General features: G+C 37.3%; 1 long non-coding RNA gene across 13 annotated transcripts in view; it reads right to left on the reverse strand.

The window, feature by feature from the left end:
- LOC121822438 (uncharacterized) overlaps positions 1 to 12,167 on the reverse strand; it is a 219,106-nt gene extending 206,939 nt beyond the window's left edge. For 10 of the 13 annotated variants that reach the window (XR_013044453.1, XR_013044445.1, XR_013044448.1 and 7 more), the window contains exons 1-3: positions 12,038 to 12,167; positions 5,804 to 5,934; positions 1,258 to 1,317 (exon numbers count right to left, since the gene is read on the reverse strand). This is a non-coding gene — a long non-coding RNA (uncharacterized LOC121822438). Of the gene's footprint in view, positions 1 to 1,257; positions 1,318 to 5,803; positions 5,935 to 8,704; positions 8,766 to 12,004 lie in introns of all 13 variants that reach the window. The other 3 variants (XR_013044452.1, XR_013044451.1, XR_013044450.1) reach the window with 3 other exon arrangements.
- Positions 12,168 to 12,426: the final 259 nt, after the last annotated feature.

The raw sequence follows: 12,426 nt of genomic DNA on the forward strand, positions 1-12,426 counted from the left end.
TCACTTTCTTGCCTGCAAGTAGAATATGCCACAGCTCAAGTCATAGAGCTGTTATGATGTAGTTAGTATTCTTAGATGAGCATGGTTAGTTCCTTTTGCTGTACTATGGATTTTACCAGTGAACCATTCTATTGGTATATATCAACCTTCTCGTTTTGTTGGAACTAGCAAGATAATTGCCCCATCTGCCTGAATAATGATGAGATGATATCAATCCACTGTTGTCCCACTCCAGGTTTAAAGTTGTGTAGATGAGTCATCCCATGGGGTGCTCATCAGATGAATTAGGGAAGAGTCCTGCATCCTGAAGCTTGTTATTTAATTATTGGACTACCTTCAAGTTTTTGTATTTGTTAAATTTCAATGGTCTTCAGCATATCTCAGAATGACCCATATTCTATTCTATTCAATTTCACAAGAAACAATAGGGTCATGTTATGGAGTTTTGGCAACACTGACTGCTGCCTTATCTTTGAACTGAGTTGCATCAAATTTTCCAAGTGTAAAAATTATGATCATACTCATTAAATTTGTAACGAAGCTCTAAGCTGCCAGACCTTGATATAATTTGTTAAAATTACCTGAGACTGCCATAAAACTCCAATACTTTTCAACTACTGCCACTAGGTCTTAGTTGTCTTCTTTTAAAATGTGACACAAAATAAAAATAAAAATATATTAAAACTGTTATGTTTATAAAATATTGAAATGCAAGAGATAAGGAATTGCTATATGAGACATTGGAATATTGATCCACACAGAATTTTTTATCAATATCATGAAAATCCTAAACTGGGCTTTGTAAATATTATGAAGAGTTTTTAAAAGTAAATTTGACCTACTTTCTGGTCTCAAATATTACAAGTGGAACTATAGATTAGTTATTATTTAGGATCTAATTATACTTGTTTGATTCAAGATACTTTTTAGAGGCCAGAGAGATGGTTCAGCCCTTGAGAGTACCCATTGCTCCTATAGGGAACCCAGGTTCAGTTTCTAGCACCCTCTCCAGGTGGTCCACAATGGCTGTAATTCCAGTCAGTTCCAGGAGTTCTGATACCCTCTTCTGGCCTCTGTGGGCACTTGCATGCGGTACACATAAAATCTCACTGCCTCTTCAGTTCCCTCCTCCCCCCTCACTCTCTCACTTTCTTTCTGAGACATACATTTTAATAATATGTTTGAAAAAGAACATCCAAATAAATGAAGTAATGATGAATGGATGACTCACAAGTATCATCTATCCCATCAGCTTACTCGAAACTCCAGTATCTCCTAGTTTATCACCCTCTCAGACCTCCAAATGCCTTGTAATCTCTAAAAAGAAAGAGATTTTTGTATCTTAGGGAATTTTTCAGAAATTGAGTCTATTTCACTTCTCTATCTGTGGTTCTGTGGGAGACGCAGTGGGTATAGGAATCACCCATCTCAGTGAGTGCAGCAAGCTATGGGACTCACTGTGTTCTGAAGAGCTCAGAAGTCACATCTTGACTTCTCCACAGTATTTTTGCTACTCCTGAGATGCCATCCTAACAGAGACAGACAACCGAAGCTGCCAACCTCGACCTTACTCACAGACTGTCCTTGTCCTCAACTCAGCCACCCTCCTCTATATTTCTAGGATTCACTTGACTGGAGGTTCATGAGCTTATGAAGCCTCCATTTTCTCAAGTGCCTCTCCCTGAACTTTCTTTCTACTTCTGGAATCAAAAACACTTTAGACTCTATGCAATTCATCATTCCTTGGATCCAGTTTTCTGTTTTTGTATTTTTGTTTGTTTGTTTGTTTTTGGTTTGTTTTTTTGGTAAAGTCATACTGACTTCCTCTCAAGTTTTCTGGTGAAATGCTGTCTTAGCATCATATCATATTTCCAAACTCTAGAACCCATTATCTTACTGTGACTATAATTAGACTAATTCTTTAGAGACCAAACAAAAGTAATCTGAATACTGAAGATTTCATTTCATCCCAGGTTTATGAATGGACTTATGACATTGCCAAATTATGGGGATGACGTGAGTGCTAATGAAAATATTTCTCAGATCAATGGTGGTGAGAATGAACTCCAACTCCTTCCAGGGTCCCATCCCTATACCTCTACTTCAAACACATTATTTTGGAAATATTAAGAGCCATTCAGTTTGATGTTACCAAGAGTCACACATTACTCTCCAGGACTCAAGATAATAAGCTTAATAGGTTAATGAAACAATTATATCCACATCACTCACCATAATTCTGTTCATCTACAGACTTCCAGTTTACATGGAAGCATATATGAGTACTGATTTATTTTTGTACTTTTGATGTTTTAAGAAACAAGGCCATTGTACAATAAAAAAAAAAAAAAGAGCCAGGCGGTGGTGGGGCATGCCTTTAATCCCAGCACTTGGGAGGCAGAGGCAGGCAGATCTCTGTGAGTTCGAGGCCAGCCTGGGCTACCAAGTGAGTCCCAGGAAAGGCACAAAGCTACACAGAGAAACCCTGTCTCGAAAAATCAAAAAAAAAAAAAAATGTCTAATTGGTATCACACCATCGTTTAGAAACAAAGTGTACTTGATAGCAGAGAAGTAAGTCCACATGCCTTTTTTGAATGGAAGGAGATGTAATGTTTGCTCACAAAGAGAAGTACAGCAGAAAATGAACCAAGTAACAGACACATGCTAATAACCTTCGCCAAGCTTGCAGAACATCCCAAGGAAATTATAAGAGATGAAATACTTATGCTTCCCAGTGTCGAAAAGGTGCAATCTCTGAAGCTTACCAAATGTGAACAGTAAGCCACCTTCTACCACGCCTTGGGGACAGCTTGATTGCCTGCCTACAAAGCATGGGAATAATGACTGAGGGAGGCCCAGATCTCTGAGACACGCTCTTTAGATCCCTTCTTCATAGATTTCACATATATATTTATTTTTCTTTATCTTGCCAATCCTGTGAAGGAAACTTCCCAGGCTCCCATCTCTCAGTAACTCTTTGAATGAGTCTGACTGCACTTGCACAATGGCCAACATGGGTACCAATTAATCTGTTCCCTTGAAAAGAAAATTGGAACAGGTAGTTGGAGTCAGGCTTACAGACAGGCATGGGAGTGAGGATCATTATTCTGAAATAATCGCCTACTTATCGCAGTTATAAACCAGCAAAGATTTTTTTCTCTCCATGGAAAAGAATGCTGAGATAATAGTGCTTATTTATCTATTTAATGAAATGGTGAAAGGTTTATTTAGATGTTGTTTGTAAAGTATGTGGGAATGAAATCTACTATCTAAGTGCTAAATATGATTATTATCCACCCTAGCACTTTTATGTGAACATTCTGTTCTGTTTCTTTCTCAAAGAAGTCTATTTCAGGATAGCTAAACAGTTTACCCAGAGCTCTGTGAAAGGTTTCCATGCTGAGAGGATGTAGAGAAGCCAAAATGTGCCTGATTGCTACAGACAAGACAAAAAAAATTAAGTCATTGGTGTGATTCACAGACACATGAAGTTATTCTCAGAAAACTTCATAGAACAGAACAGGAGTTTCGTTAATGAGAAAAATATCAGAGTAAAAATCAATGACACCATCAAAAAAACAGAGAAGTGACTAATGCTGTGGGAGACAGGCACTTCAGGAGAGCCATAGAATCCTGCATTGGCCATGCCACCAAGCCACAGGAAGAAGTTACTTTCCTAGGAAAAGACCATGAAAAATTAAAGTCACTGGGGCCTGGAACTATCCACCCAGAAGACTCTAAACTTTAAGAGGTTTAGCATGGCCCTGATTATCCCATTTCACACTTACTATGAATTTTGGTGAGTTACAAATTCACCCTATATTTTTCTGAGGCACAAATATTGGAAAGAGAACTAGCCATATTTGTAAAACCCATCTGCCCATGTCACTATAGATGAACTCAGAGTCTGAACCCTGAATATGTTAAAGGAAAAATGATGCAACTTGAGCATCCTTTAACTGAAATCATTAGGACCACAAATGTTTGGATTTGAGATTGTTCAAGACATTAAAATATTTGCAGGTATGCAAAAAGCTTTCCTTGGGATGAGACGTAGGTCTAAGCACTATTACATTTGTGTTTTCTATATCCCTTTATTCATAGCCTGAAGGTAATTTTATGCTATATTTTAAACCATTTTGTGAATGAAATGAATTTTCATGCTGTGGAATTTTCCATTTGAGCTGTCTTGTCAATATCTAAAAAGTTCCAGATTTTGAAGCATTTCAGATTTTGGACTTTTAGAATAATGATGTCTTAGCTCATGCCTGTCAAGAGCCAAAGGACCTGTAATACCATTCAGGAAAAGAGAATCACTTGATATTAGGAGGACTCTAAAGAGGAAAGATTGGAGTAAACTTACTAACAGAAAGATCATGGTAGTCAAAAAAGTACTTCCCACAGTTGCCTTTAAATACAAAAAGAAACTTCCCCCTACAACCCCCCTCTACCCCAGATTGCTAGAATTCCTTTAAACAGAAGAACTTGTACATGTATTCACTGGAACTATAATGAAAGAATGGCAGAGGCCCAACTGGTCTTCCTCAATTCTAATTTCTACCAGTTAGAAAGTCTGAGAGAGAAAGAAAAAAAAAAAAAATCCAGCACTCATTGCAATCAACATCAGCTGCCTGCAATCAAGCTCAGAGCGTTTGCAGGTGCTTGCAGGACCTGACTGAGGAATTTTTGACATTTCTATATAGCGTGTCAAACAAGGTCAGGAGTTGAAGGAGATCAGAATGAAGCAGTGTGCACTCCTTGCACTTGGCTGACACTATAGCCAATTAAACATATAGCAGATGTTCCTCAGAAGCGCTAGCATTGGATAGCCCAAAATAAAAGAAAAATAAGCGGAAGTCTGGAAGATTGGAGGTTGTTTTTGCCTGTGTGAACATGCTCACGTTAGGGAGATGTGTGAGGTTGCTCCATGCTTCTAATCAGACCCACTGGAATTGTTGTTTTGGAGCAAAGACGTCCCATTATGATCTGTATTAAAACATATCTGTGTTTATGGCAATTACTTCATTTTTTTTCTGCAACAAGATGTACTAAAAGCTGATTTATTGTACAGATTTAATAAGCATTTTTTTTTAGTATGGAATTTAAGCTGGCAAAAAAATTTCCACAGGGGTTAATTAGAAACAGCTACAAAGGCAAAAGGCAGCTTGAAGCCAAGGCTATTTGCCCTGGACACCGTCCAGTCACTCTCCAAAGTTTTTGCTATAAAAAGATAAGATATTTTAAAGATAAAACCATTCCCATTCCAATGCCTTCATCCAGTTTTAGTAGCATGTGCATAACTGTCTGCTTCTTAATGATATAGATTGCCTAGAATGAGCAGAATGTTAAATTCTTAGTAGCTCCAAGTTCATATTTTCAACAATCATAAGCTATTACTATTCTTTAGGGAATTTTGGCTCTTCCTAAATTTTCTTCTATTTGTCCCAAACTTAGAAATAGTTAAAGGGATGGACATCAATCAGTTTTGCCTTCACTTTTGTTGGTACTTTTAGTATGTGGTTCCTGGTATATTATCTAGATCCTGGTTTGCTCAGAGGCTTTAGATTCTCTGGAGTCCTGTCCTGCTGCTTCTAGGCAAGATGTTAAATAAATGTTGGGATATATGTATTTAAAACATATAAGATTAATATTTTTAAAATACAGACAGCTTTGGAATTAGAAGATCCTTTCACATTATTCAAAGGAATTCAGCAGACATAGGTGGAGTCTGTCCCTATGTGTGATCCTAAGAATTGATCTCAAGTGACATTAAAACTATACATTAAAACAGATACAAAAATACCTGTTGATTGTATTTTCTGTTGCCTCCTCTTTTCCTCCTCTTGATTTTCATTCTCTGGTGGGTCTTCGTCAGGTCCACTAATATTACTGGATCTAAGGTGAATTTCTTAATCATTCTCATTTATCTTGTCTCTGTAAAACTGAACACAATGGACAGAAATTTATAAAGCATTCCACACCCCATGTAGCGAAGGATTTGCCTTGGAGATCTACAACGGCACTAGTGTTGAAATTGTGTGACAGAAACTTGGTCTTTTTGTGTCTGCAGTGGAGAAAACTCATTACCTCCCTTGTGTAGAGGTAAAATATTTCCTTAACTATGAAGAGCATTGATAAATTACAAACTCTCTCTCAAAACAAAGAGGGACTGTTCTGATTAAGTGTTTGCATGAATGTAATACTCCCAGAGTCCCAGAAAAATAAGAAAACTGAATTTATAATACCTTAAGAATGCCAGGTATTTAACAAAAAAAATTCTATTTTTTTTTTTTTTTTGGCCAAAAATAAAATCTCAGAAATACTTTTCATAAGAATGTAAGTCTATATAATCAAGATGTATCTTTGGGTTAGTTTTGTAATATTGGTTTAAAATAGCTATAAATGTGGTATATAATGCAAGTATACATTTCATGTTTTTATGTTTTTTAAAGAGTTTTAGAACACTGTAGGATTCAGTTTATTTTTCTTTGAAGAGATTATAAACATGAAAGTTTTAAAATTTTTATATTTTCTCAGTGATCACAGCAACCTAATAGTATCTTCATAAACTATTTTGACTAATAAAATATTCAATTATATTTTTAATTAGGATATGCTTCTGATAAATATTTTAAATTCATAATATTTATATTGTAATCTGTACCATGACTTTAAGACCTCTGAGTCTCAGACACTAAAAGTATATACAGAGCCTGCATGGGCCAACACCAAGTCCTCTGCATATATACTATGGCTTCCAGTTTCGTGTTTTTATGGGATTTCTGAGTAAGTGAGTGAATGAGTGGGTTTCTGATTCTTCAGCCTTTTCTTGGGCTCTTTTCCTTCTGTTGGTTTGTCTTGTCTAACCTCAATGTAATAGGTTTTATTATATTTTATTTTTATCTCTTAGAAGCCCATTGTTTTCCAGTGAGAGACAGAAAAGAAGTGGATCCAACGAGAGGAGAGGTGGGGAAGAACTAGAAGTAGAAGAGGGAAGAGAACCATAATCAGGATATATTATGTGAGAAAAAAATGATTTTCAATTAAAGGGGGAAAAAGACCTGTGATACTAATAGAGGAAGACCCTGGCCTAAAGTTACAACAACAATCACCCCCCCCCCCAAAAAAAAAAACAACAAAAGACTAGGGGTTGGAGAGATAGCACATTTGGTAATACCCCTGTTGTGCAAATACAAAGCACAAAGGCCTGTGTTGAGAGCCCCAACACTTACATATAAAGCCAGATGCAGGACTGTGTGTCTGAAACCCCAGGGTTTGTAATTCATAGATAAGGCAGATAGAGCTCTGGAGCTGGATGGATAGCCAGTCTAGTGGAATCAGTAAGCTCTGAGTTCAGTGAGGGACTTTGTCCCAAAAACTTATGTGGAGATCAATTGAAAAAGACACCTAATATCTGTCTACCTATGGCCTCCATATGCATCTGCACACATGAACACATATAAACTTGTACAAACACACCTCCCCTCCATACAAAAACTGCATCCTACTAAATACTATTTCCAATATATTTAGTAAACTTGAACCTTCAACCATTTATTTAATGGAAAATGGTGTTACTGGTAAATCATCTTCAAATTTGTGTATATTCTTGAAAACACAGTATGTTGAAGTATATGATGTGTGAATGTATATGTGTGCATGTGCTTCTCTCTCTCTCTCTCTCTCTGTGTGTGTGTGTGTGTGTGTGTGTGTGTGTGTGTGTGTGCATGTGCATGCGCGCGCGCGCATGGGTGTTTCCTTTCATTGGACATGTACTTTCTTCTTGCCATTATTTGCTCTTCCTTTTTATCATGATATAGTTGAATAAATTGCAATCAAGAATATACCTGCAGTAACATATTGGAAAATAAATCTCACTGTAATTAGAGATGACAAACACATCATTAAGGCATTTTCATCTTACTTCATATGTGGGACTGATGCTCATAAATCACCAAGGAAATGGAGACAATCAGAGTACACTCTGTCATACAGGGTCTCAGCCTTTAACAAGCATGCTGAACCTCCTAAGCTCTGTTAGACCAGCAGGAGGAAATAATTCTCATACAATAACCAGGAGCAGCCTGTAGCTATGAGTGTCTCAGGCTTGGGCTTGGATTATTAGCCTTAGACTAGATGATTCAGAAGACTTTTAAAAATCCTTCAAGATGCACTAAGATATAATCTTAAATATTTTTTTAATCTGTCATAATTGCATTCTCTGCATACTTGGCCCTCTAAGAAACTTGAGAATAGACAGAGATAAACTAATTTGTTTGTATTTTTTTTTTTACAAATAGTCTTACTCTGTAGCCTAGGCTGTGTGGTCATTTGCATGAGAACCCACTAAGCATTCCACCCCAGAGTGTTTCCTAGATGCTTTCCCGACTGCTGATTCCCACATTAATAATTAAAATTGGATATACATTCATCATATATGAAATTCATGATGCCAAGTCTATACAAAAGGTACTCTGTACATATATGAGCCATGCTTTCCCACTTTCTGGAAACTATACCCTCCCATTTACCTCTCTTTATCAGAAGAGGAATTGAAAGTACTCAGGCAATCCACCTTTCTCAGAAAAAGTCATTTCTTGGAGGTACTCAGAAAGCTTTTGGTTCTAGTTAAGTTTAAATAAACATCACCCCTCCAAACAACTCCTTTAAGCTAATTTTTATCCAAGTTTGGTAATAGACACACCTGTAGGCCCAGCACTCAGGAAGCTAAAGCAGGAAGCTGACAAGTTCAAGACCATCCCGAGCTGTAAAAAAAAAGTTCTGGATCTGTACCTCAAAACAATTAACAATTGGAAAGATAACTTTAAACCAAAATATATCTCTACGACCAACATCCTTCAATAAACTAAACTGTTTATAAGTTTGTTTACTTTCTGTAAAAATAGAATGGAAAACTAAGAAGTGGAGAGACAGATCATTATCTCAGACATCACATCAATATAAAAGAGGCTGCTATGTAAGATATCAGTGAGTTTGGGATTTTCTCAAAAAAAAAAAAAACTTATTATTTAGCTCAGGACTATTTCTGAGAGGAAATGTCAAGTCCCCTAACCTTAGAAGGGGCAATGATATTTTAAATGTCCCGAATTTTTTCTTTAGGTTACATTTTATTAACATAAAGGTCCCTCCCCCTCAATACAGTTCTACTTTTACAGTAAGGAACTCAGGTTGAAATGTACCAAAAGGATGTGGCGATTCTATGGGGTTTGAAATAAAGCCTATTCTAAAAGCAAATAAAGAAAAAACATGCCCATTTATTCCATCCCACTGCCACTTGGCAAAACCAGCAGGAGGCATCCACATGGTAAACTGACCTGGCCACAGCGTATGATCTTTCACATATTCACGTGTAAACATAATCATAGGGAAAGTTTAATTAAGACTGGGCATTATGGTCCCTGTAGTTTCAGTGACAAATCAGTAATGGGTATAAATCACCTTAATCTTTCCAGGTCTACTTAATTCCCATAGGAAATCCTTAATTATACATTTGAGAAGTACGAAAGCAACAGAATGTGAAGAGGGCTCTAGGGGTGCAGGGGAGGCATGTTGAGAAGGAAAGAACACCCACAGGCAAACACCAGTCTCCTGATTTAGCAAAGGCACATCATGAGCTGCCCATTATCTATGTCATCACTGTACAATCTTGAACACAGAGATGCCATCATCCATCTCCAGAAGGGACCTCTCAGATTAAAGGAACACAACTCATTACCGCTCATTCATGCCATTCAGCTTTTCCTAACCAATTACCCAGAGCTTCAAGCACAGGCTTCTTCAAGGACCATATGCCAACAACATGTATGGTACTGAGTTACAAGACACAAGAAGATGGCAGCAAAAGTGGATGCATATCAAGGATGCTAGGAGCCAATTTCAAACATGAAGCAATCACTAGCTATCCAGACTTCCTAAGCAGAATCCAAAGACCTCTTCCTTTGCACAATACATGATTGAACATTTCTCATAAAATAAAGACTTACTAAATGCAGAAAATAATTACCATGTCTAAGATGTAGACAGATGACAGAACACCTTGCGTATAATCACATTTAATATTAAATGATGGGATTGCCTTTTCTGCCACTGTATTGCTTTTGACTCTAATTCTAGAACTGCCAATATTGTTACTAATCTTATTAAAATGATTATGATTACATAAATGCCTTTTTTTCCATATTGTCTTAGAATACTGACACAGGTCAGAAAATGGAAATGGCACCTGTAAGAAGGAAATAAGTTTACACAAAGCACACAAAGAGTTTGCAATCCTGGTGCATACTCTTTCTATAATCATTGATGCTATTTATCTGCCCCTTATACTGAATCTTAAAATTTGCCATTTTTCCTCAAATCGTTCTCAAATCTGCATACCTCAAATCAAGTAAATGTTCAGTTGAGGATAAAGCAAACTCATTTCAGCCCACTCAGTAGTTTTCCTTGTTTCTCAGTTGTTTTATATTTGAGAAGGGTTCTTATTCTCATGTTGCCATGATCTTTGAAAATCCAAGTACTAGGAGATTTTTGTTCATTCTTTAAAACCATCACACTGTAGTCCTAGCTGAACTAGAACTCACCATGTAGTAGCCCAGGATAGCCTCAGAATCACGGTAATCCTCCTGACTCAGCCTATCATGGCTGTTTTGGTTTTTGTTTGTTTGCTTTTTAACTTTTTACTGTTCTTACAACTGTGATGTTTATTTGACAGAGAGAGAGAGAGAGAGAGAGAGAGAGAGAGAGAGAGAGAGAGAGAGAGAGAGAGAGAAGAGGAGAGAAGAGACAGAGACATAGACAAAGCCAAAGAAAATCTTCTATTTTATGTTACATTTTTGTTTGTTTTGTTTGAGGGTTATTTGGTTTTGGTTTTTTGAGATAGTGCCTCATCTTGTACCCCAAGCTGTCTTGCAACTCACTATGTGGCTTGAGTTGCTCTTTAACTTTCTTTAACTTATGGCAAGCTTCCTGCCTCTGCGTCCCTAGTGCTGGAGTTACAGACATGAGACACCATGCCTGGCTTGCCTGAGATTGTCTCTATTAGGCACTAAGTCCATCACAAAGAATCCACACTTATAACTGATTATCTCCCCAAGCAGGGACACCAAAGTACCATCAATTTTCTAATTAAGGCTTCAACACAATACCTGGGACTACAGGACACATTCATTCCACAGCACTTACTGAAGAATATATGGCAAAAATTTACAGTAAAAAGCATGTATAGCAGACAGTGTCATTGTGAACTAACTCTGGACACTGAACTTCTGATGTAATAAATTCTAACTGGAGCTTGAGAAAATGAGTCAAGGAGTTCCTGTGTATTATGTCTAAAAGTGGAAATTTTTGAGTGCCAAACATCTATAAGCCAAAGATGACATCATATAACATTTGGATCAGTTCCATAATCATTTCCAGGTTGAGATTTCTCGATACTTTTGAAAAATAATGTGAGGGGCCTGGTGAGTTTTGCCCAGTGGTTAAGAACACTTACTTGCTATTCTGGCAGAGGGCTAGAGTTCAGTTCCCAGTACCAACGCAGTATTTCATAGCTACCTGTAACTCCAGTTCTTGCCTGGTGATACATGTGTACATGTATAGATATTCACATATACACATAAAATAAAAATAATGAGAACTAATATTGGATGGCTAATCTTTCTTTCTTTCTTTCTTTCTGTCTGTCTGTCTGTCTGTCTGTCTTTCTCTCTTTCTTCCTTCTTCTTTTCTTTTTTATTTCCTTCCTTTCTTTCTTTTTTCTCCAGAAAGGGTCTCACACTAGACTGGAATTCATTATGTAATCCAGGATGGCCTTGAACTTGTAGAATATCTTGAGAGTTGTAATTATAATATGAACCTCTGTGCCTGTCTAAATTATCAACTTTTAATGTTACTACAAACGTTCAACAACATGGTACCTGTCAACTCTTAATCACTGAGAAAGTATCCTATATGAGTCACAGGAGGAAAGAAGTTTATTTCAGCTCACCATTTTAGAGGCTTCAGTCCACATTCAACTCACCTGTTGCTTTGAGGCCTGTAGTACCATGATGATGGGCAGTGTGTGGTACACCAAACCTGCACAGCTTCTAGTATCTAGGTAGCAAACACAGAAAGGAAGTTGCTGAGGTCATAATATAACCTTCTAGAACACATTTCCAGTCACCTCCTGCCAATAGGCCCCACCCCTTAAAGATTCCACCACTTCTCAGTAGTGTCACAGGCTTTGGAACAAGCCTTTAGCCTGTGAACTTTTTGAGAAGACTTCAGATCCAAACTCTGCAGATAAACAGAGATCCCATGCAAGCATACATGTACACACAAACAGGTCTAACATCATTTCACTAAAGAAGCAGCACTTTTACCTGTAACTGTAAGGAGTGATAGCACTTTGGGGTACATGTAACCAAG

This window comes from Peromyscus maniculatus, chromosome 14 (assembly GCF_049852395.1).
Source record: "Peromyscus maniculatus bairdii isolate BWxNUB_F1_BW_parent chromosome 14, HU_Pman_BW_mat_3.1, whole genome shotgun sequence".
Lineage (NCBI taxonomy): Eukaryota > Metazoa > Chordata > Mammalia > Rodentia > Cricetidae > Peromyscus > Peromyscus maniculatus.